Below are 26,104 nucleotides of genomic sequence, written 5' to 3' on the forward strand. Positions count from 1 at the left end.
GACCCACTTACTAATTTTAAAATGGCTGCCAGAGAGACAGGAACCTGCAGTGACTATCTATGAATAGATGTGTTGATGGATGTTATTTTTGATATCCTCTCTCAAGCCTGCTATCACCAGAGGCTGTGGCCACCCTACACTGTAATCAGGCTGAGCAAGCACCCTACACCCCATTATGCTGGGAAGCACTCAAGTCCAAACTAGGCCCAGCAGGTGCTCTGAGACACATCCATCCCAGAGAATGAACCACAACTGGAACAGGGAAGCATTTCAAAATCCACTTTGCCCACACAGTGGCTGATAGAACCAGGTGAGTACCCACACCTTGATAACCTCAGGAGCATCTATGGTCCAATTAAAGCAAGTGAGCAAATGCAGCATACAGAAGGGATACCCACAAAGAACCTGGCCTTGGTGTCCAGGAGAGGCTAATTCTGGGTGACATGGGAACAGTTCCTAATCAAGATCACTCCTTCAAGATTCAGGGAGGTAGCTGTTTTACCTACTATATATGGATAGGCACAGAGAGACAAAATGAGGACATAGAGGAATATATTTTAAAGCCAACAACAAGCAAATACAAAGAAAACTATCTTGATAAAATGGAGATAAACAACCTACCTGATAAAGATTTCAAAGTAATGGTCATAAGGAGGCTCACTGATCATAGAAGATTGGATGAATACAGTGAGAAATAATTTTAAGAAAAGATACAGAAAATACAAAGCACTAAGTAGATGTTATCACTGCACTGAAAAATATACTAGAGTGGTTCAGTAGCACAATATATAAAAAAAAAGAAGCATGAATCAGTAAGCTTGCAATACAAAGCAATGGAAAACATCCAGACAGAGCAGCAAAAGGAAAAAAGAATTATAAGAAGTGAGGATAGCTCAGGGTACCTCTGGGACAACATCAAGGAATGTAACATCCACATTATAGGCATCTGAGAAGGAAAAGAGAAAGAAAAAGGGCCAGAAAAATTATTTGAAGGAATAATACATGAAAAATTCCCTAATCTGGGAAAGGAAATAGATATTAAAGTCCAAAAAGCCCAGAGAGTTCCAAATAAGGAGAACCCAAAGAGAAACATACCAAGACACATTATAATTATTACAAGCATCAAGAGAAAGGCAATGTAGTATGTACAAGGTAAACCCCACAAGGCTGTGAGATTGTTTGGCAGAAACTATAAATGCAAACAGGGAGTGGCATGACACATCGCAAGATCTGGAAGGAAAAACCTATAACCAGTCATTCTCTACCAGGCAAGATTATCATTCAGAAATGTAAAATAGATTAAGCATTTTCCAGATAATCAAAAGCTAAAAGAGCTCATCACCACCAAACAAGCTTTACAAGAAGTATTACAGGGACTTTACTGAACCAAAAAGAAAAGACACTTATTAATATGAAGAAAACATACAAAAGTAAAAATCTCACTATAAAAGGTAAATAGTAAAGGTAGTAGATCAACAACTTCCAAGTAGGAAGGATAAAAGACAAAAATTATAACATTAATTAAAACTACAATAATTAGAGTCTTTGAGGAGCTATGATGGTGGCATATTAGGAAGACCCTAGGCTTGTCTTGTCCTTCAAACACAACATGATAACTATCAAATCATTCTAAATCACCAAAAAATCGACCTGAGTACTGAAAGACCAAACTGCACAACTAGAGGGAAAGACAGGCCATATCAAGGAAGATAGAAAGTGCAGAGACATGTTTCAGGGGAGAGAGGGATCATGGGTACTGCAGAGGGAAGGGAGAAAGGTGAGACAGAGAGGAGCACACTTCCCCAAAGCCAGTGGCTTAGGAAACCAGAGGGACTGATTTTTGTGAGATTTTGCAACGAGCAGGGCTCAAGGACTGGAGTTTTGTTTCTTTAGAGAGAGACTGAGCATGTGAGCAGGGCAGAGAGAGAGAATCTTAAACAGGCTCCATGCTCAGCACAAACACAAGACCGTGGGATCATGACCTGAGCTGAAATCAAGAGTCAGACACTCAACCAAGTAAGCTGCCCAGAAACCCCAGAACTGGAGTTTTAAATGTCAGCAGGCTTGGCCAGGATAGAGCCCTGAGGGTGCTGCCTACTCCTGGAGAGAAGGCAGGCAAACAACCACCAGAGCAGACTGTGCAACCTGAGGAATTCCTAAGGTACATGGGGAAGAAGAAATAAAATAAAAAATAAAACAAAGTTAAATTAGTAAATAAAATTACAAATGAGAGAGAAGAAATGACAACTAACACCACAGAAAGACAAACAATTATATGAGAATATGATGGAAAATTGTATGCCCACAAATTGGACAATCTGGAAGAAATGGATGAATTCCTAGAAATATATAAACTACCAAAACTGAAACAGGAAGAAAGAGAAAACTTGAACAGAAAACCAGGAAAGAAATTGAATCCGTGATAAAAAAAAATCTCCCAATAAACCAAAGTCCAGGGCCAGAAGTCCTCACGGGAATTCTAGAAAACATTTAACAAGAGCTAAGGGGTACCTGGGTGGCTCAGTCGACTAAGCCTCCGACTCCTGATTTTGTCTCAGACCATGATCTCGCAGTTCGTGGGTTCCAACCCCACAATGGGCTCTGGGCTGACATCACGGAGCCTGCTTGGAATTCTCTCTCTGCCTCTATCATGTACACGCACACATGCTCATGCCCTCTCTCACTCTCAAAATAAACTTAAACTTAAAAAAAAAATGTTTCAGGGCACGTAGTTGGTTCAATCAGTTAAGCATCTGACTTCAGCTCAGGTCATGCTCCTGGAGTCCTTGGGTTCAATCCCTGTGTCAGTCTCTGTGCTGACAGCTCAGAACCTGGAGCCTGCTTTGGATTCTCGGTTTCCCTCTCTCTCTGCCCATACCCCGCTCATGCTATGTATCTATACCTCAAAAATAAACATTAAAAAAATTCTTTAAGTTTCAAAAAATAACTAAATAAGAGTTAATACTTATTCTTCTCAAACTATTCCAATAAATACAAATGTAAGGAAAACTTCCAAAATCATTATTTGAGGCTAGTATTACCCTGATTCCAAAACCAAACACTCCACTAAAAAAGAGAACTAAGGGCACTATCTCTGATGAACATGGTTGCAAAAAATTCTCAACAAAATATGAGCAAATTGAATCCAATAACACATTAAAACAATCATTAATGATGTTCAAGTGGTATTTATTCCTAGGCTGCAAAGGTGGTTCAGTATTCGCCAATCAACTTGATACACCACCTTAATAAGATAAAGGATAAGAACCATATGATTCAATACATGGAGAAAAAGCATTTGACCAAGTACAATATCCATATATAATAAAAACCCTCGAAAAGTATAGGGGTACATAACATAATAAAGGCCATATATGAAAAAAACACACAGCTTATATCATCCTAAATGGTGGGAACAGAGCTTTTCCTTAATAGTCAAGAGAACAACACAGGTGTGTCCACTCTCAACACTGTTACTTAACATAGTTGTGAAAGTCCTAGCCTCAGCAGACAACAGAAAGAAAAAGCATACAAATTGGCAATGAAGAATTCAAACTTTTGCTTTTCACAGATGGCATAATATTCTAAATAGAAAATCCAAAACACTGCACCAAAAAATTGCTATAACTTATACATGAATTCAGTAGTCGCAGGATATAAAATCAATGCACAGAAATCTGTTGTTTCTAAACACCAATAATGAAAAAGAAAGGGAAATCAAGGAATCGATCCCATTTTCAAATGTAGCAAAAACCGTAAGATACCGAGGAATAAACCTAACCAAAGAGGTAAACCATCTGTACTCTGAAAATTAGAAAACACTGATAAAAGAAATAAAAGGCAACACAAATAGACAAACATCCATGCTTATGGATTAGAAGAAGAAATGTTGTTAAAATGTTTATACTACCCAAAGCAATCGACACATTAATGCAATCCCTATCAAAAGACTACCAGAATTTTTCACCAAGTTAGAACAAACAATCCTAAAATTTGTATGGAACTCCAAAGACCCTGCATAACAAAAACGATCTTGAAAAAGAAAAGCAAACCTGGAAGCATCATAACTCTGGTCTTCAAATTATATGACAATGATATAGCAATGAAGACAGCATGGTACTGGCACAAAAACAGACACATAGATCAATAGAACAGAATACAAAAACCCGGAAATAGACCCACAACTATATGGTCAACTAACCTTTGACAAAGCAGGAAAAAGTACCCAGTGGAAAAAACAGTCTCTTCAACAAATGGTGTTGGGAAAACTAGACAGCAACATGCAGAAGAATGAAACTGGACCACTTTCTTAAAACAAACACAAAAATAAATTCAAAATGGATGAAAGACCTAAATGTTAGACAGGAAACATCAAAATCCTAGAGGAGAAAACAGGAAGCAATCTCTTTGACCTCAGCTACAGCAACTTCTTACTAGACAAATCGCCAGTGGCAAGGGAAACAAAAGCAAAACAAGGCTTGGTACTTCATTAAGATAAAAAGATTCTACAAAGTGAAGGAAACCATAAACAAAACTAAAAGGCAGCCTATGGAATGGGAGAAGATATTTGCAAATGACATACCTGATAAAGGGTTAGTATCCTAAACTATAAAGAACTTACCAACTCAACACCCAAAAAACAAATAATCCATTTAAAAAATAGGCAGAAGACACAAATAGACACTTTTCCAAAGAAGACATCCATATGGCCAACAGACACCTGAAAAGATGCTCAACATCACTCATCATCAGGGAGATGAAAATCAAAACTACAATGAGATATCACCTCAAAACTGTCAGAATGGTTAAAATGAGCAACACAGGAAACAACAGATATTGCAATGATGCAGAGAAAGGGGAAACCTCTTAAACTTTTGGTGGGATTGCAAACTGGTGTAGCCACTCTAGAAGACAGTATGGAGGTTCCTCAAAGTGTTAAAAATACAACTACCCTAAGATCCAGCAACTGCACTACGAAGTATTTACCCAAAGGATACAAAAATACTGATTTGAAGGGATACACGCACCCTAATGTTTATAGCAGCATTATCAACAATAACCAAATCACAGAAAGAGCCCAGATGTCCACTGATGGACAGACAAGTGGTTTGTATGTGTGTCTGTATAAACACATACATGCATACATATACATACAATGGAATATTACTCAGCCATCAAGAAGAATGAAATCTTGCCATTTGCAATGACATGGATGGAGCTAGAGAGTATTATGCTAAGCAAAATAAGTCGGAGAAAGACAAATACCATAGGATTTCACTAATGTAGAATTGAAGAAACAAGAGATGAACGTAGGGTAAAAAAGAAAAAGCAGGGGCAAACCAGAAAAAAGACACTTAACTGTAAAGAAAAAACTGAGGGTTACTGGAGGGGAGGTGGGTGGGGAGATGGAATAAAATGGTGATGGGTATTAAGAACAGCACATGTGGTGATGAGCATTGGGTATTATCTGTAAGTGATGAATCACTACATTTTATACCCAATACTAGTATTATAGTATAAATAAATTAGAATTTAAATAAAACTTGAAAAATAAAGCATAAAAATAAAACTACAATGGAAAATGTAAGTCAGTAAAACAGAAGAAACCTATACAATTCAACACTGGAAAAACAAAGAATCGATTAAAAAATAAAAGACCTGAAAAGATATTTGTCCACAGAAAACATGCACATGGCCAAGAGACACATGAAAATATGTTCAACATCATGAATTAACAGAGTAATCCAAACCATAAGGAGGTATCACCTCATACCTGTTGGAATGACTAGTATCAAAAAGACAAGAAACAACAAGGGTGGGTGAGGATGTGGAGGGAAGGGAACCTGCATGCAGTGTAAGCGGGAATTTAAACTGGTGCATTGTGAGGAAACAGTATGGAGATCTGTCAAAAAATTAAAAACATAAATACCATATGACCCAGTAATTATACTGCTGGCTATTTAACCAAAGAAAATAAAAATTCAAAAAGATATATTTATCCCTTATTGCAACATTATTTATAGTAGCCAAGTTATAAAAGCAACCTATGTGTCTTGATTGATAAATGGATAAAGAAGTGACATATATAATACATCTACACAATGGGATATTACTCATCCATAGAAAAGAATAATATCTTGCCACTATAACATGAATGGACCCACAGAATACTGTGCAAAATGAAATAATTCAGAGAATGACAAATACCGTATGATTTCACTTATATACAGAATGTAAAAAACAAAACTAGCAAAACAGAAACAGACTTACAAATACAAAGAACAAACTGGTGGTTGCTGGAGAAGAGGTGGGAAGGAGTGGACAAAACAGGTCAAGGGGAGTCAGATTACATTCATTTATAAAATAAGTCAGAGAGATGAAAAGTACAGCATAGGGAATATACACAATAATATCCTAATAACATCATATTGTGACGGATGGTGACCATACTTATCATGGTGAGCACAGAGTAATGTACAAAATTTCAAAACACTATGTTGTACAACCTGAAACTAACATGACATTGTATGTCAACTATACTTCAATAATAGCTTGTAAAAAATGCTATTAACGAATGGCATTCTTAACAATACAAAACAGAAAATAATTTTTAAAAGTCTAAGCACTTTTCAAATTGCTCCATCTGTGCTGGGCCCCAGGGCAAGTGAATCTTCATGCACACTTTTTAAGAACGGTATCTCAGTTTCATACAGCCCTTTGGGTCTCCTGTACATAAATCCGGTTTTCAAAGCCAGACATTTTGGGGGGCTCATCTCTTTAGTGCAGGTCCTAAAAGTTGAGGTGCCTGATATAGGACATGGTACCCTTTCTCCTCAGGGAGAAGCTCCAGATTTGTGAGATCCCTCCTGAGTGTGTGTCACTATGCCAGGGGTATGGTTTGTGATAAGACCCTTTCTCTGCATCTTCTGTCTTGATGTGACCCTGTTATCATTTGTTGTGAAGCAGCTGTTCAGCTTGTTTTCAGGCCTTTTTCAGAGGGAATTTTGCATATGTAACTGTACATTCAGTGTGTCTACTGGAGATGAATTCAGGATCTTCTTATGCTCTCGTTTTCTGTGTACTTTGTATTTTATCGATATGAGATGATGGATGCTAACTAAACCAACTATGGTAATCATTTTACAATGTATGGAAATCAAACCATCATGCTATATACGTTAAATTTATACAGTGATGTATTTCAATTATTTCTCAATATAACTTAAAAAACTTCTCGAGTAAAATTAAAAATTTTTCTTCTTCAGGTTTTCTGGCCTCTTCCAAAGTGATTTTTATTTGTTTAATGTGTATTTATTTTCCAAAGAGACAGAGACAGTGCAAGTGGGAGAGGGTCAGAGAGACGGGGGACATAGAATCAGAAACAGGCTCCGGGCTCTGAGCTGTCAACCCAAAGCCCCACGTGAGGCTCGAACTCGTGAACAGTAAGATCAGACCTGAGCCAACATCAGACGCTTAACCAACTGAGGCACCCAGGCGCCCTTCAATGTCATTTTTAAAGGTTTCTTTAAAAAGATGTCAAAATTCCTTTGCATTCACATTTTGTTCTAAACAATCTAAAATACACTAAAAGAATTAAGATTTCTAAGATAACTTCTTAGAATTAAGCTTTATCTTATAATGCTAGAGTGTGTGATAATGATCCTACAAACCTATCTACTACTTGCCTCCATTGTTTGTTCATCCTTTTCCACAAAAATAATGAAAGCACACAGAAAATGATGGGAGAACTGAGCTTAAAATCTCAGAATTAAAGGAGCAAGAGAAAGCAAAAGAACCAATTTCATAAATCAACTATAAACTGAAAGAACTTCTGCCTTTGAATTTCTAAAAGAAACCTATAAATATTTAATGAACATTAATTAATCCATGTAAATACATAGATTTAGGGTTAAAAAAGCTGTTAGGATATTTCAGTTTATTGTATCAAATTGCTAGAATATAAAGTTAGCGGTCAGAAAAATACTGAGACAACAAAAAAGAAACAGTGAAATGGAGAAAAGTTTCTAAAAACCCCTTATTTTTATCAAGATGAAAAGTACGAAGCAGTGAATGTCATTTCTATAGAGTTTATTGAAAATGTTCACATAATTGCCAGGTTCTAAATTGTGATATTTGCTATTCTGATTTTCTAGATAAAGGGTAGTACAGTGCATGGAAACTGAGTATAAGGTATGGACAAAACGAGGTCATTCATCTCACACAGTAATTATTCCTAAACCAAGAGCTCCACTAGGGTATTCCCTTTGCAGCAGAAGGGTCATTTTATCTTAAGGTCATGCCTACCTAAATTTTCCCATTCCCTGATGTTAACATCAATAACCCATGCTGGGATTAATACACCATACCTTCCTAAAATAACCTTCTATTACAAGGTTGGATAGTTTTCAAAACTGCCTTCAATATCAATCTTATGTAATGATGAAAACACAAGGTTAGAAAGTTTAGGTTTAATATGAATCTCTGAGATTCTTCTTCATAACAATATGGGATGATAATGACTCAAAATAATGGAAGAATCCATAGCTTACTATTGATTTCGTCAAACTACAGATAAAATATGTAACTCACAAATTAGGCAAACTCTTCATGGACAAATAGTTCAGCCCTCAGCTTAATTACTGTCGTGGGTATATAAGTAAGCTTGTCGAAGATAGAGTATGGCTTCAAAATTTTGTTTGACTGTATTGTAAAAATGGTTTACTTCATCTTATCTACATAATTATGTATCCCTATTTGGGGAAAGGTATACTACCAGTTATTCTTCATATATAAAAGTAAATGTTACTTAAAACATGCTAGGATAGCAATATAGTGCAATGCAAAGAGAATCACATTTGAAGTAAACACATTTGGGTTCAAATCATGGTAAGATTTTAGAAAAGGTCATTATTCAAGTAATTATAACCAATTTGTAAAGGTTATAATGATAGGTCTCTCACAGTACTGATGTGAGGATTTAGTGGGACTACCTACATAAATCACGAAGCAGGTAATGGTGCTCAGATACCTTGTTCTTTTTCAATCTCATCAGTAGCAGTGTGTGGATTGTTTGAAAGGGTAAATGTGTGTATGGTATTTAATAGCCACAATAATTTAGAATTCAAGACTACTTTTTGAAATGCAGGGGCAGTCTAAAAAGTTCAAAGTGAATTGTGATTAGGAATCCTTCATACGATGTCAGTTCAAGTGAGAGAGAACATATCATCTTCAAATTATATTTATATAGAAAAATATATATCTCATCTGTTTATAAACACAAAAACAGATATACATTATATATACTTTTTTCTTTTTTTTATATAATATTGTCAAATTGAATTCCATACAACACCCAGTGCTCATCCCAACAGGTGCCCTCCTCCATGCCCAGCACCCACTTTCCCCTCTCCCCTACCCCCTATCAACCCTCAATTTATTCTCAGTTTTTAAGAGTCTCATATGTTTTGCCTCCTTCCCTCTCTGTAACTTTTGTTTTTCCTTCCCCTCCCTTATGGTCTTTTGTTAAGTTTCTCAGGATCCACACAAGAGTGAAAACATATGGTATCTGTCTCTCTCTGTATGACTTATTTCACTTAGCATAACACTCTCCAGTTCCATCCACGTTGCTACAAAGGCCATATTTCATTCTTTCTCATTGCCAAGTAGTATTCCGTTGTGTATATAAATGACAATTTCTTTATCCATTCATCAGTTGATGGAAATTTAGGCTCTTTCCATAATTTGGCTATTGATGAGAGTGCTGCTATAAACATTGGGGTACAAGTGCCCCTATGCCTCAGCACTCCTGTATCCCTTGGGTAAATTCCTAGCAGTGCTACTGCTGGGTCATAGGGTAGTTCTATTTTTAATTTTTTGAGGAACCTCCACACTGTTTTTTCCAGAGTGGCTGTACCAGTTTTCATTCCCATAAACGTACTATTTTATTCATTACATTCTATATGACACATACATTATATAAAACGTATTCCATACAATATACTGTTATATACTAAATATATACTATTCATGAATATATATTCACTCTGTAGTATGTGATTTTGTTAATATAATTTTTTATCACTTGTAAGTTAATAAGTCATGTACATTGTATTACACATTTATGATATATTACATGTTTGTGTGTGTGTATATAAATTTGTGTGTGTGTATAAAATAACCCCTTACTGCAGTTACTGCTCTTATTTTCCCCAATTAAAAAAGGATCTTTTGGGGCGCCTGGGTGGCACAGTCGGTTAAGCGTCCGACTTCAGCCAGGTCACGATCTCGCGGTCCGTGAGTTCGAGCCCCGCGTCAGGCTCTGGGCTGATGGCTCGGAGCCTGGAGCCTGTTTCCGATTCTGTGTCTCCCTCTCTCTCTGCCCCTCCCCCGTTCATGCTCTGTCTCTCTCTGTCCCAAAAATAAATAAAAAACGTTGAAAAAAAAATTAAAAAAAAAAGGATCTTTTATTGAGTGAGAAGGCCTTTTAATAGATTTTCCAAGAGTTTTATTAGTAGCTGCCATGCGTTAGGAAAATTAGGTTGAAGTTTCTTAGAAGTAAAAATAATATCAGAATAGAATTTTCAAAATTATAATATAGCCCAGTGACATAAACTAATGAAAGTGTTTTTATTATTTGAAAACCATAGTTCGGCTTTATATGGTTTTATTTTATCTCTCTTATTTTTTTGTCTCTGATTCCAAATGTTATATGTGATTTTAAACAGGAGTGGTAGAATAGAATACCCATTTGTGTATCAAAGGTGATAACTCTGTGAGCATCCTATTTGAATCACTTTAATATTACCAAGTACTCTCTGTGATTACAGAACATCTAGATAAATTTAGTTTTATGAACACAGATTTTGTGTTCCTAAAACAGTAGGTAGTGATAAAGTACTCATATTTTTACTTTATTCTTATTCAGCCATGAAATCGCACTTTTGATATTGTAATGTACAAACTTATTATAACTTTTGAATAAAGTAAACTTTGTTTTGTTTCTTTAGCATTGTAGTCGTAGGCTTTCATAATGACCCTGACTCTAGGGTCAAATATTAGCTTTCTGTCTATAGAGACGACACTACAATGTATCTAAAATTGGTGAATATAATAAAAACTAATGAAAAGCCAAATAGTTTTTCCAAACTACTGTAGTTATCAGCTCACAAAATTTCTCCTGTGCATCTCTGCAAACTCACACACAGTACAAAGGAGGGAGCCAAGTGAGGCAGGAAAAGCACAGGCTGAAGAGTCAAATGGACCAATGTTATAGTCTCATTCTGGCACTTAGAAGATGTGTGACTTTGATCAAGTCATATCCTCTCTCTAAGCCTCCGGGTCTATTAGTTTGTTTGTTTATTTGTTCATTTGTTTTTCTGCAAAATTGAGATAGAGCTTACTGGAATATTTTAAAGTATAAGTATAAAGTATAAAGTAATATTTTATTATAGAGCCAGGCCTATATTCTGGAACTCATAAATTGCTGTACATCCTCATCTTACTTTGCAAGAGCCTTCCATCTGGTCTCCTTGCCTCTAGTCCTTCTCAGTGATCCATTTTTTGCTGAAACTCCTTACTCTACAGGGGATTCTTAATAAAGTTGTACCAACCAGCCAGAATCTAACTTCAAACATTTTTCCCCTCACAACAAACTTTACATTGAAGTACATAGGCCTACTCACTTTTCTTTCATTCAGGTAGGCAGTCATGGCCCATGCAATTCAGATATAAATACTGAGAAATTCCCCAAAAGGAATTTATGAAAATAAACTCTATGTACTAGCACTATGCTAGACACTAAGAAATGATAAAGATACATCAGAAATAAATTCTGTTTTCAGGGACAGGCAGATTTCTAGTTATGAAGGATAGGTCTTTTCTTTTAAACTTAATTTTGTTTTTAATTTGGATTATCTAGGACAGAAAATCAAGTATAGTTGAAAATTTTCCAAATGTTGGTAATATTCTAATTATCCAGGCCTCAGTTCTATTAATCTTAATAATATTAAAAGCAAGAATGTTTGAAGGGTTAAGCTTGATTGTCCCTTTATAGTCTTTAAGTCAAAAAGCACAGAGTTTAACATTTATTTCACAATGACAACCATTGTAAAGCAGCAGCAATGACAAGCTTTCAGCACATGGTAATGTAAACAATATATGCATGAAGCTATATAGGTTCATAAAGACATTGTTAAGTGCAATTAAACTCTTATTAGGTAATTTGCTCCATGTAATCAAAAACAACAGAAATAAAAGAGAAAAATTAAAAATTTACAGAGTTAATATTCTGACCTCTGAGATATAAATACAACGGGAATACTACAAAGGGAAATATTGTTTATAAGCATGTGCTGTTTTTAAATGTGTTACCAAAAATTGCCATGTGTGTGACAACACTCGGGTGGCAGAGAGAAGGAAGGCAGAGTGCAGAGGAAGCTTACGTGTATATATTTTGGATGTTGACAATAAATAAATTGAAAAGCCAGACTTATTCATTATAATATAGATAAATTACAAAGAAAGTTTGGAAAGTGAATTCTTAACTCTTGCCAGAAATATTGTAAAATGTGTCCAGATTGCTCCAAATTAGTAAGAAGATTTGTTGGAAATACTATATTGCCTTTCCATATGCTGAGGCTGCCCTCTTAGCAGCTTAACAGAAAAAGGAGGCAGCATGGAAATTTGGGTTAAAATTGGCTATTCAATTGAGGCCTGTATTCTGCTTATTTCCTTGTCTTCCAGGACTCTGAAATCAGTTGAAAGACTGATATGCCTTCTCTGCTAATGGAATTCTACTCTAGTCCTTATTTGCTCCTGGACCATGTAAAACCATTTTTTAATAGCACCTTGGACATTCTCAAGTGCAGCTTTAGCTTTTACCATCTGTGGTCTCTAAAACTTTTTTACCTAGACAGGGAGCCTGAAGTGTACAAAAGTCAGGCCTATGTCCCAAGGAAGTTTGCAATCTCTGAGGACTGTGCCAAGGTAAACCTGACAAAGGGATTAAAAGTCAGAAGGGTAATAGAGAGCTCATCTAGACTAACTACTGAACAAAACCAGCACCTCCATTTACAGATTTCAGGAAGATGATAAACCCACTAGTTAGTTTTACAACTAGTTTTACTAGTTGTACTTTTACAGAGAGAACAAGTTCAGTTCCTCATTTCATTGTTACATACCTTCAGTTACTAGAAGATGCTAGTTTATGCTGAGCACTAATTATCTTTCCTGTAACTTCTACTCTTTGGTAGTATCTTGCACATCAAAGGATTATTTTCATCCTCTATATTACATTCTCAAGTAGATATATTTATACAAACAGAAGCTTGTGCATTAACATCTCGTATGTTTAGCATCAGGGAGTAATTTGGAATCAATACTATGTTTATTCAACTTTAAGAAAGTATTTTTATATAAAATAGAAATTCAGGCTCTTAAATAGAGTATTCTGAACATAATTTATATTTTGCTCAATGGTTGTAGGTGATCACCATTATTAAAAGAAATTGTTGTGTTGTGTTTTCATATGTGATACCTTCAGGGTTTATGCAAGTTGGTAGAAAAATTTGTCCCTGTACTGTATGTTCTTAGGATGTTTTCCTTTGGGACTTTGTAGATTTTTTTCTGTAGATTTTTCCCTTATGTGTCTTAATAACAGATTGTGAGATCTTGATCCTGCCACTGTGCCTCCCTCTAACTGTAAGCGTGTGCTTCTAATCTTACGTGACTTTGGAAATTAGATAGCCAGATTCATTACAAAGTTATGTAAAAGTGTCTCTGAGTGAGACTTTCTTATAAATAAAATATATAACTTAAATTCATGCTGCAGTGGACAGACTCTGGTCCCTTCCCCTTCATATGAAAGCCTTTGTGTATTCCCTCTCTCTTGAGTGTGACCACAACCTCTGACTTGCTTCTCAACAACTGAATATGGCAAAGTAGAGAGGGTGCCACTCCTTTGATTAGGTTACATTAGTAGGACTGTGAAGGGATTTTGTAGACGTAAATAATGATGGTAAATTGGTTGATTTTGAGCTATCAAAAGGAGGGTTGTCCAGGATGGGCCTGGCTTAATCAGGTGAGATCCCTTTCAAGAGGAACTGGACCTTCTCTGACGTCAGAGACTCTCAGATGCTGGCTTTGAAGACACATGCTGCCATGTTGTGAGAAGGGCTATGGTGAAGACCATGTGACAAGAAACTGCAAGTAACCTCTGGGATCGGAGGGTAGCTGACAACCCACAAAACTGCTGAGACTGTCAGTCTGAGAACTGTGGAAAAATGAGTTTTTCCAACAACTTAAAGGAGCTTAGAAGCAGATCTTTCCTCAACGAGAGTGCTGTCCCACTGAAACTGTAAGATAATAAATGGGTGCTAGTTGAGGTTGCTGATTTGTGGTAATGCATTCAGTAATAGATAACTAAAACATAGGTGCTCTAAGCCATTCATTTTGTATGTACAGAGAAACTTTTGGTCATTTTCTTATCCTTTCGTAGGTTCAAGTTGGTTAACTCTATCTTGACTGATTAGAGCATTAACCAAAATATTTAATATGCACATGTATGTTGTACAGATGAATGTATGCATATTAGGTACCTTTTTCAACCAAAATATATGCCATGAAAACATGAGGTTTTTCTGAATGTGCCTTAATTGCTTAAGGGAATATATATTGATGGAGTGAAAGCAAAGAGGCTCTTTCAGCACAGGTATACATGGGTATATGGCACCTTATATAAAGGTACTCAGTAATACTGAGGACATAATGTAAATAATATAATAACTGAATTTAGAATACATAAACTATGTCACAAATTTCATTTCCTACCAAGGCCCAGCATTTTACTACATAAGTGAATCTGGCCATGGAATAAAGAATAAATAGTGGTGGAGACTGTGGTGAAAATGTCCCAGCCCAAACAAGCAACTATTAGCCCTTAGCCCTATGTGAACCCAATTTCTCCAGATATGCTAGTTTTTCAAAAAGAAGGTAAAACTTTAGATGCTCATGTGGTATCTCCATATTTTTTAAAGGTGCTTACAAAATGCAAATTTTAAAAATAAACAACTGTACTGGCTATCCATTTGTGACTTCAATTAAAATTAATAACTTCTATGCAATAATCATGGAGCATACATGTCTAATTTCCTTAGTACTAATGAACATGTCACTGGGCTACAGAAGGTCCACATGGGCTTTTAATGATATTTTAATGAAAGATACAATATTCTTTGCCTTTTGTTATTCCCATTTGTGTTTTATTTCCATTGGAATGCATGGGTAAATCAAGTTTGTGTCTGACAAAATTTGTCCATTCTCAATTTAGTATTTTGGTGACTGTAAATGCAGGGAAGTGAGAGGGAATTAGTAGGAGCAATGAGAAGAAAGATAAGTTACATTCTTTAAAATTCCTTATTCAGTTCTAGAAAGTGATGGTCTACACCTGACTCTCCTTTTCTAATAAATTTTTATACTATATGGAACTCCATATTAATGGATTTCAGACAGCAGTTTATAAGGAGAGGATAACCTATGCTTCTTGAAGTCTTATTTGCTCAGGGCTTAAATGGTATTAGAGTAACAGTAACTACTTGTGCTTCTATAACCCTTGCCACAAGCTGCTATTATAGCCATCCAGTCTACTACAAATTTCACTATCTTCCCCTACTGCAAGTTATATATGGGAGTTCCATATAGCTGTTTAATGGCAGATCATGCAAAATACCCTGTCAACCAAAGAGTAGCTTCCAAGTCCTTCCTCTCTTGCTTCAGTGGCATCTCACCCTAGGCCCAAGAACCCTACTGTTATTTGAACACACATAAGCCATAGTTACTATTGTTACCTCCCAGTGCTGGTGCTCATACAAATCAGTGTGTTCTAGAACTGGCACTGTGTCAACTACACAATGGTTTATATGTACCTTGAGTTCCTCCCTGGCATGGTGTTCCCCAAGGAGTGCTTAGCACTTTGCAAACATCTTATGCAGACCTCAGTTAGTGCTTAACGTTTCTCTTGCCAGAGACCTGAACTTCTGATCTGTGAAGTTTGAGTAAAGCCACCGCCCGCCCACCGGAAGCACCAGCCTCACCTGGGATCTTGTTAGAAATGCAGAATCTCAGGACCTATTCTGAAACTGTGGGCTCAGAACCCAGATTTTAACAGGTGATTTGTGTTCATTTTAAAGTCTTCACTAAAGGACCAATGCTGGAGACAGATATACTAGCATCCTCTAAATCTGTCATAAATATGTAACCTCCTCCTACAACCTGTATTCCCCTTACCCCTTTAGATCACCCAATGTCTTCCAGAATTTTACAATCAAGCCTTGTGAAACAGAACTTGCATTTCTTTTTTCACTATGCAAGATCACACTGGAAGCTGTTGGATTTTTCACTAGAAACTTCCCTTTGTATCTAATATAAAATTGAACATATTATCTCCCATTATAATTACAAAACCACCTTTTATCTCTTTATAAATCCCCATGAAGAAGATTTAAAACACGCATACCTTTTAATCCAGCAGTTATACTTCAAGGAATTCATCCTGAACATATACTCACCTAAGTGCAAAAGGATATATGTTCTTGATGATCACTGTAACAGATTGTTCATAGTACTGACATCTAAATATTTAAATGCTAATCAATCAGGAACTGGTTAAAATAATTATATATCCATATAATCTGTGCCTTTACAAAGTATGAAGAAAATGTGCATATGGCCAATAGGGAAGGATATCTAATAATTAAGGATCCCAACCAAGTTATAAAATTTTATATTGCATGCTGTCATGTGAATGCCATACATTAAATGCATATGTCTGCATGTATGTGTTTTGTGTGTATGTACACAGAAGCTATATAATCATCGTATCGTGGCTTACCTAACCTCATTTTCAGTTCTCTTCCATCCTACCTGCCTCTTCTGTGGAGGTTGCAAAAGATAAAATCGATTTCCCAGACTTCCTTGCAGCTTAGGTTACTCCCTTGCAGCTAAGGCTGAGCATGTGAAACTGCTACGGCTAATGATCTGTATTCAAAAATCTCCCATTGCTGCCTCTTCCTTTTCTTTTACCCTGCCTGGAATACTACTGTGAAGCCTGGAGGTGCAGCAGCCATTTGGCGACCATGAGACAACAAGCAGGAGGACCAAACCCAACACCACAAAGAAAAATATTTTTGAGTCTCTTATGGCATCTTCAGACAACACCAGCCAACAAACAGAAGTTTTTTTTGGCTGGTAGTAGTGGTGGTGGTGAAGGGGCATGACAAACAGATTCAAATGTTAACTCTGGAAAGTGGGCAGAGGCACTATTTTTACTTTTTAAAATATTTACTCTTGGGGCACCTGGGTGGCTCAGTTGGTTGAACGACTCACTTCGGCTCAGGGCATGATCTCTCAGTTTGTGAGATTTAAATTTTTTTTTTAAAAATTTACTCTTTTGTGATGTCTGAGTTCTGGAGTCAAAGAAATGACCCACAAACAAACATAAACTGATTTTAAAATGTAATTAAAGTCAGTGAGTTTTATGCATAGTTGTTTCAAGCCCAGGCTTAAAAGAGAACTGTTTTTTCACAAAATTGTTTTTGGTACTTATATTGGATGGATAATAACAGAAACAATTTAATATGTCATCCTATAACAGAGTAGTTGCTAAAAGGACAAATATAATTACATTAGTGATCACATGATTTAGGTGACAAATAGTTACTCATCTCAGAGAGAGAGGAGATAATTTCTCTTGTTTTAAAGAAAATTAGTTAACTATCCCTATTTATACAAAATGATAGTGACAGGGTTGAATGATTGATAATGCCCTTCACCTTTTTGTTTTTGTCGCTTCTTGGTGTTTAGAGAAAGAAGAAAACAAAACTCAGAAAAAACGAGAAGTATTTAGTGGATTGGTCATCATGAAGCAGTTTTTTAAAGCAGAGGTCACAGGGGGCAACTGGGTGGCTCAGTCTGTTAAGTGTCCAACCTGTTCAGGTCATGATCTCGCAGTCTGTGAGTTTGAGCCCTGTATTGGGCTCTGTGCTGACAGCTCAGAGCCTGGATCCTGCTTCAGATTGTCTCCCCATCTCTCTCTGCCCCTTCCCCACTCATGCTCTGTCTCTCTCTAGTAAACATTAAAAATTAAAAATAAATAAATAAACCAGTGGTCACAGGATGTGTTCATGTGTAAGAAAGGATTAAGTAGATGTGGATTGCTTGAACTCTACACATTCTCAAGAAAGGCCTGTTTTTAGGAAAGGCCCATGGCTGCTCCTGGCAGCTGAGCTGTGAGCTCTTGGAATGTTCTGCTTGGATCATTTTGACCCAAGTTTATACAAACAATGTGATTTATAGTAAACACTTTTTTTGCTCTGGGAGTGTGGAGTCTAAATAGCTGAGGTCAGTTATTCAGGTACTGCATGCCCACATGACTGACCCCTGATAAAAACACTAGACATCAAGCCTCCAGTGAGCTTCCTTGGTTGACAACACTATGCATGTATGGTCACATCTTTTCAGGAGAATTAAGAATATCCCATGCCAGGGGTGAAGTAGGGAGGGATTCGGAAGCTTGCCCCAGCTTTCTGCTCAACTTCACCTCCTAAGCCTTTACCCTTTGTTGATTATCATCTATATTACTTTTACTATAGTAGTCGTAATTGTGAATACAGCAACTTCTTAGTCCTGTCATTCCTTCTAGTGAATCATTGAGCATGAGGGTGGTCTCAGACACCCCTGACACAGTTCCCTAAGTAGCCAGAGCTTTAAATAACTACAAAGTTGATTGATGATAAGTCATTATGAACTTATAAATAGCCCCTGAAAATATCATTATATTCTGGGAAATCAATGAAGATATAATGGCATATATTTTAAAAATATATAAATGTGTGGTAGAACCAGGAGTCAGCAATTAATAATTACTGAAAATAATATCAATTATGTTTTCTGATACTTTGGTTTAACTCTTTTTTAATGTTTATTTATTTTGAGAGACAAAGTATGAGTCGGGGAGAAACAGAGGGAAAGTGGAAAAGAAAGATCCCAAGCAGGCTCCATGCTGTCAGTGCAGAGCCCAATGCAGGGCTCAATCCCACAAACCATGAGATCATGACCTGAGCCAATTCAAGAGTTGGATGCTTAAATGAGCCAACCAGGTGCCCCTGATTTAACTCAATAAAACATTCAGAAAATAATTTTATGGGAAAATACATTATTCCTTTAGTGATTAATGTCAATGGTAAGTAAAAGAGAGTCTTTGGTCAAGGTAGTTGAGATCATGAGTATTTCCAGACCTGCAGATGGCCAACAGGTAACATGAAAAGGTACTCAGCATCACTGACATCAGGGAAATGCCAATCAAAACCATGATGAGCTATCACCTCACACCTGTTAAAATGGATATTATCAAAAAAAAAAAAAAAAACAATGTGCACATGGGTGGTTCAGTCAGGTGAGCATACAAGTCTTGGTTTTGGCTCAGGTCACAATCTCTCAGTTCGTGGGTTTAAGCCCTGAGTCAGGCTCTGTGCTGACAGAGCAGGGCCTACTTGGGATTGTCTCTTTCCCTCTCTCTCCATCTTTTGCCCACTCACACTCTCTCTCTCCCTCAAAATAAATAAACTTAAAAAAGAAAAAGAGAACTAACAAGTGTTGGCAAGCATGTGGAGAAAAGGAAATCCGTGTGCACCATTGGTGGGAATGTAAACTGGTACAGCCACTATGGAAAACAAAATATTCCTTAAGAACAGAACTACCATGTGGTCCAGCACTTCCACTTCTGGGTATTTATCCAATACAAAATGAAAACACTAACTCAAAAGATATCTGTACCCCCAATTTCATTGCAGCATGGTTTACAATATCCAAGGTGTGGAAGCAAACATGTTCATCAATGGATAAAGACAATGTGGTGTATACACACAATGGAATATTACTTATCCATAAAAATTGAGGACATCATACCATTTGTGACGACATGGATGGACCATGAGGGCATTATGCTAAGTGAAATAAGCCAGAGAAAGACAAATACCATATGATCTCACATGTGGAATCAAAAAGAAAGACCAAAGAAGCTCATGGATACAAAAATAGATTGGTAGTTCCCAGAGGCAGGCGTGGAGGTACATGAAATGGATGAGGGGGACAAAAGGTACAAACTTCCAGTTATAAAATAAATAAGTCATAGGGATCTAATGTACAGCATGAGGATGATAGTTAATAATACTGAACTATGTATTTGAAAGTTGCTAAGAGAGATCTTAAAAGTCCTCATTAGAAGAAAACAGTGACAGATGTTACCTAGACTTACTGTGATCAAGATCATTTCACAATATATGGAAATACTGAATCATTACATTGTACAAATGAAACTAATATAAAGTTATACATCATTTTTTCCTCAGTAAAAAAGACAATAGGGCAAAAAATTTAAACTGATAAAACTGTGCCTAAATGAAAAATAGTTTCATAACTAGTCTGAAAATAAAAAAGGCTTAAATCTTTTAATTTTCTAAATTTTTTTGCTGCTGACAATCTCTTTACTTTTGTCATTCATATATATATATACATATATTTAGCGAGAAAAAATCTGCATAAACATAATCTTAAAATATGGATAGTGTGAATATTAAGAGTATCTTCCCCTTAGCCTAATAAAATTATTTACTTGTTATTTTGTTTGTGATTTATTTATATTTCTATCTGGCCTTGTTCCAAAAAGTTTAGCAGTTGGTTAAAACATTTGCAGATTCTATTTTTACTCTGAATGTGGGGAAGCTGAGAGATATGATCCTTTAATGAAAAGTATTAAAATACTTGGATGGGCGCCTGGGTGGCTCAGTCACTTAAGCATCCAACTTCAGCTCAGGTCATGATCTTACGGTTCGTGAGTTCAAGCCCCATGTCGGGCTCTGTGCTGACAGCTCAGAGCCTGGACCCTGCTTCGGATTCTGTCTCCCTCTCTTTCTGCCCTTCCCCCAGTCATACTATGTATCTTTCTCTCCAAAATAAATAAACATTAAAATAGTTTTAAAAAATAAAAATAGAATACCTGGAAAGAACACTACAATACTGGTTATAAACTATAGAAATAAATAATTTTCCAGCATGTTCTCAAAGGCTGGTATAAAACAGAAGCTTATAAAGTATTATTTCAGGAATCAAAAGATAAGGCGTCAAAGTGTATGAGTTCATTTAGTCAACGGTTATTTCTTCTGTTCCAGCTGTGTGCCCAACCTTTCTCTAGCATTAAAGATACAAGAAAAAAGATTTTTTCATCGTGGAATGTACATGCTTTAGGGGGGAAACAGTCAATGAGTAACTCTTCAAGTAAATATATCAGATGTTGCAAAGTGATATCTAGAAAAATAAAGGAAGAAAGAGGTTTAAGGACATGGTGATGTGGTTTTGCAAATTTAAATGACGTCAAGATACACTTGCCATGTATATAAATCTTCAAAGTCCTCATCAGAAGAACATCTGTATATACAGTGATGGATGTTAGTTTACTATAATGAGCATTTCACATATATTGAATCATTACATTGTACACCTGAAACTAATATACAGTTATATGTAAATTATTCAATAAAAAAGACAGACAAAAGTGATATATATATATATATCCATAATACATATGCATAAGTGCTTGTAAAGGTTATCAGAAAATACAGTGTCACCTGAAATTACAACATAAAGTCTGTATCATGAGTCAGATCAAGTTTGGTATATGATTTGCCAGTAAAATCATATGAGAATAAAGTTAAAGAAACATTTTTGGAATGGAGATAGAGAAGTATTGTTTGTTAGATAAGTTCACTGCTTTTTTGTGATGATGTATGCAGAGACAGCATGAAAGCATCTCTTTTATAAATCAGACCAATGTCAACACATACATCCTCAAATAATAACTATATTACAACTGAATATTTTGAAAAAAGAAGTAATTTTGTTCAAATAAAATTCCTAAATGGACCTACCTACATTGTTATTAAACTGAAAAACATGAAGTACTTATCTGTTAAACTGCCTTCTAAAATGGTGCCTAATGCTCCCTCTTCCACCTCCCAGTGTTTATGTCCTTCTATAACACTTGCCCTTTGTGTGTAGGGTTGAACAAAGTGATTATCTTTTAACAGAGTATAGCAGAAGAAATGGCATATCACTTCTGAGATTAGGTTACAAAACTGACTTGTGTCTTGTACTCTTTTAATCTCACTTGCTCACTTTGATAAAGTAATGTTATGAGCTATCCTACGGAAAGACCCATGTGGTGAGGAACTGACCATAGCTTCCATTCAAAATCCAGAAAGAGGAGCACCTGGCTGGCCCAGTCAGTAGAGCATGTGACTCTAGATCTCAGGGTTGTGAGTTTGAGCCCCACGTTGAGTGTAGAAATTAATTAAACCAAATCCAGAAAGAAATTGAGGCCCTCAGCTCAAAAACCTTCAAGTCAGTCAGCCCTGCCAACAACATGGAAACAGCCTGGAAGTGGATAATTAATGCCCTAGTTTTGCCCTGGGATGACTAAGGCCCCAGGTGACAACTTGATCACAGCCGTGAGAGGCTGAATTGGAGGATTCAGCTAAATCATGCTCAGATTCCAAACCCATAGAAAAAGGAGATAATAAATGTTCTTAGGTCACTATGTTTTGGGGACCATTTGTTAGGGAGCAATAAATGAGACCTCACTATTTTCTGATATTTCTAAGGCAATATCTAATTTCTTACACCTGGAAATTTAATACAGTATTTCTGTTGGCTATTACAGTGATTCAAAAGATCACTGGTTAAAAGCAAGTTAAGCCTAGCTTAGAATTTGTTACATGAATCAGTAATTTGGAGCCTGTAGCTCCCACTAAATGACCCAATCAAGATTGGAATATTAAGTTACAAAGTTTAAACTATTAAACTGTACGATTTTTGCCATCATTTTTTATTAAAGGCTTCCTAAAATTTCAGTAAAGAAGGGGAGATTAGCACAGGAAGAGAGATGAATTGGTAGAAGACTTTTCACCTTGTGAGGTCAAAAATAATAACTAATAATTTATAATAGTAAATTAATATATTCTAAAATTATAGTTCTATAATAATATATTCTATAAAATCTATAGGAAAATTCATTTTGAAGTGGACACACTGAAATAATATTGTGGTGTTGAAAAAGCAAAGAGGAATGATAAAATAGTATATATACACTTACAGACTGTTGAAGACAGAGGATGTGGAAAGGTTTTTCCTGACACACACCACAAAAGTGACCATGAAAGCTATATTAGTATTGGCTACTTTAATATTCACACAGTGCCTACTATTTTAGACAAATAGCGTTTTTGCATTCTTATTTCCAAGATTCTTAACCTGCCTTGCAGCCTATGCCTGTTACCAGGGAAACAAATTGGGCTTTTGCACAAAATACAGTCTCTCATATAAGGTAAACATGGGATTTGCCATTCATACTATGATTTATTCATCCTCTGTATTCACTTATGTCTTCTTCTGACCTATGATATTTTCCAAATAATAGAAGACCCAACTGCTACTTTCATTTAAACACTAGCCTCTTGTCATCCTTTCTCCCTCATGCCCTAGTTTGGAACAATCATTAGTAAATGACTTCAGTTTCCCAAACTCATCATTGTACATTATTCACAAATGCCAGGCCAAGACATGGAAACAACCTGTGCACATGAGTGGATGAATGGACAAAGAAAATTGTGAGAAATATTTTCCAACCTCAAAAAAAAAAAAAAAGAGAGATCCTGCCTGCAATCTGCAACAATGTAAATGAACCTAGAGTACCTTATGGTAAGTGAAATAAACCAGACTCAAAGAAAAAAAAAAGCTTCATTATTTCATTTACAGGTGGAATCTAAAAAGAATCAAATACAGAGAATTACACAGTAGAATGGTGGCTACTAGAGGTGGGGAGGTGGGGAAATGGAGAGAGATAGGTGAAAGGCTACAAAGTTGTAGTTATGTAAGATGAATAAATCTAGAGACCTAATGTACAGTATGACAATTACTATTGTACTGAACACTTCAATTCTTCTGAGAATAGATTTCAGGTGTTTTCACACAAAAGAATTCTAACTGTGAGGAAAAGACATGTTAATTAGCTTGACTCTAGTAATCATTTCACTATGTATACCAAATCACGTTGTACACCTTAAAAATAGACATGTAAAAAAAATAAATCTTAAAACTTATTTTCATTTCCAAAATAACCTATATTAAACAAACTTTAATTTTTTTCTGGGGTCATCATCAGTTTTCTAAAGTCCTGCTGAGCTTCTGTGTGGGATGCATGAAAATTTATAACATCAACTGTATTAATTTTCTATGGCTACCATAATAAATTGCCACATATTTGGTGGCTTAAAACAACATACATTTGTTCAGAGTTCTGGAGGCTAGAAGTCTGAAAGTACTACCAGTAGGAAGAAATCAAGGTGTTGAGGGGGTCACACTTTCTGGTAGCTCTAGGAGAGAATCTGTTCCTTGCCTCTTAAAGTTTCTCCTGGCTGCTGGAATTCCTTGGGCACTTCTAGGCTTGCAGCTACATCACTGCAATCTTGGATTCCACAGTCACAATGCTACCTTCTCTTCTATGTCAAAGTTCCCTCTGCCTTCCCTCAAAAGGATACTATGGCGCTTAGGTTCCACGTTAATAAACAAGCATAATCGCCCCATCTCAACATCCTTAATCACATATGCAAAGATTCCTTTTCCATATTTACAGCTTCCAAAGATTAAGACTTAGTATCTTTAAGAGCTGTTATTCAGGCTACCACATCATCTTGATATTATAAAATAGTATCCTTTAACAACCTGATCCATCACACACTTACATCAGTGATTAAAAAGATGGAATGGGAAGATACAAGCTTTAAAATAGGTCTGGCTTTCATCAATTCATGGGGAAAAATGAATTCCATAAATGGAAGCGCTTCATGGGAAACACCTGTATTGAAGGTCAAATCATTACCAATTTAAATACCACAATTATTTCAACTGCTGAATCAGTGCCCCAAGGACATATTAACTGGAATGAACCAAGACCATGAGCTTCTCAATTGCTAAATTAAGATCATCGACTTTTATCAGAATGCAGACGCAAACAGGTAGCTTCTTCACTCTCAACCCACACTGATGAAACAGTATTAGATGTAATTATCTCTGTATTAAAAGGCAGCTGTTTACATTCACCTTTTAGTAAGTCATGTCATGATTCACCACACAATTTCTTTAAATCTAAATTTTCCATCAATTTTATTTCTGGTCATTATGATAATATATTATTGACTTTTTGTAAGAAATTATCAATGGTAAACTTGATGTCTCCTTCCATATTGAAAAATGATTTCAATTTTTCTTAAGTTTAAATTATGTTTTTCCTGAGACTTAAGATATTTTAAGACATTTTCCTGCAGAATTTTTAAAGAGCTGTCCACTATCTTCTAAACCTGTAAATATAATATCTGCATCCAAATGTATAAAGGAAACTAGTCTACTACGATTTTTATTGGTACTGTTTTATTATATTTTTGTTTAAATATTAGCCTTGCTTCACAAAACCAGGCAACTTCAAACTATTCTACGGTCTACAAATTTTAAATGACATCTGAATCATCTTTTTTCAAGGTGAAGTGTTAACTGATCCAATACTGTTATTTCAAATAATACATTAATAAGTTTTCAATGTCTTCCATGACAATTTTTTAAACAATTTTGATAATTTATGTACTGTTAAAAAATAATCCACTTCAGGGTGCCTGGATGGCTTGGTTAAGCATCTGCCTCTTGAATTCAGCTCAGGTCATGATCTCATGGTTCATGACTTTGAGCCCAACATCGGGCTGTGTACTGGTAGCAAAGAGCCTGCTTGGGACTCTCTCTCTCTCTCTCTCTCTCTCTCTCTCTCTCTCTCTGCCCCTCCCCTGCTTGTGCACGTGTTCATTCACTCTCTCTCTCAAATAATAAATAAATAAATAAATAGGGGCGCCTGGGTGGCGCAGTTGGTTAAGCATCCGACTTCAGCCAGGTCACGATCTCACGGTCCGGGAGTTCGAGCCCCGCGTCAGGCTCTGGGCTGATGGCTCGGAGC

Source organism: Prionailurus viverrinus, chromosome X (assembly GCF_022837055.1).
Source record: "Prionailurus viverrinus isolate Anna chromosome X, UM_Priviv_1.0, whole genome shotgun sequence".
Taxonomy (NCBI): Eukaryota; Metazoa; Chordata; class Mammalia; order Carnivora; family Felidae; genus Prionailurus; species Prionailurus viverrinus.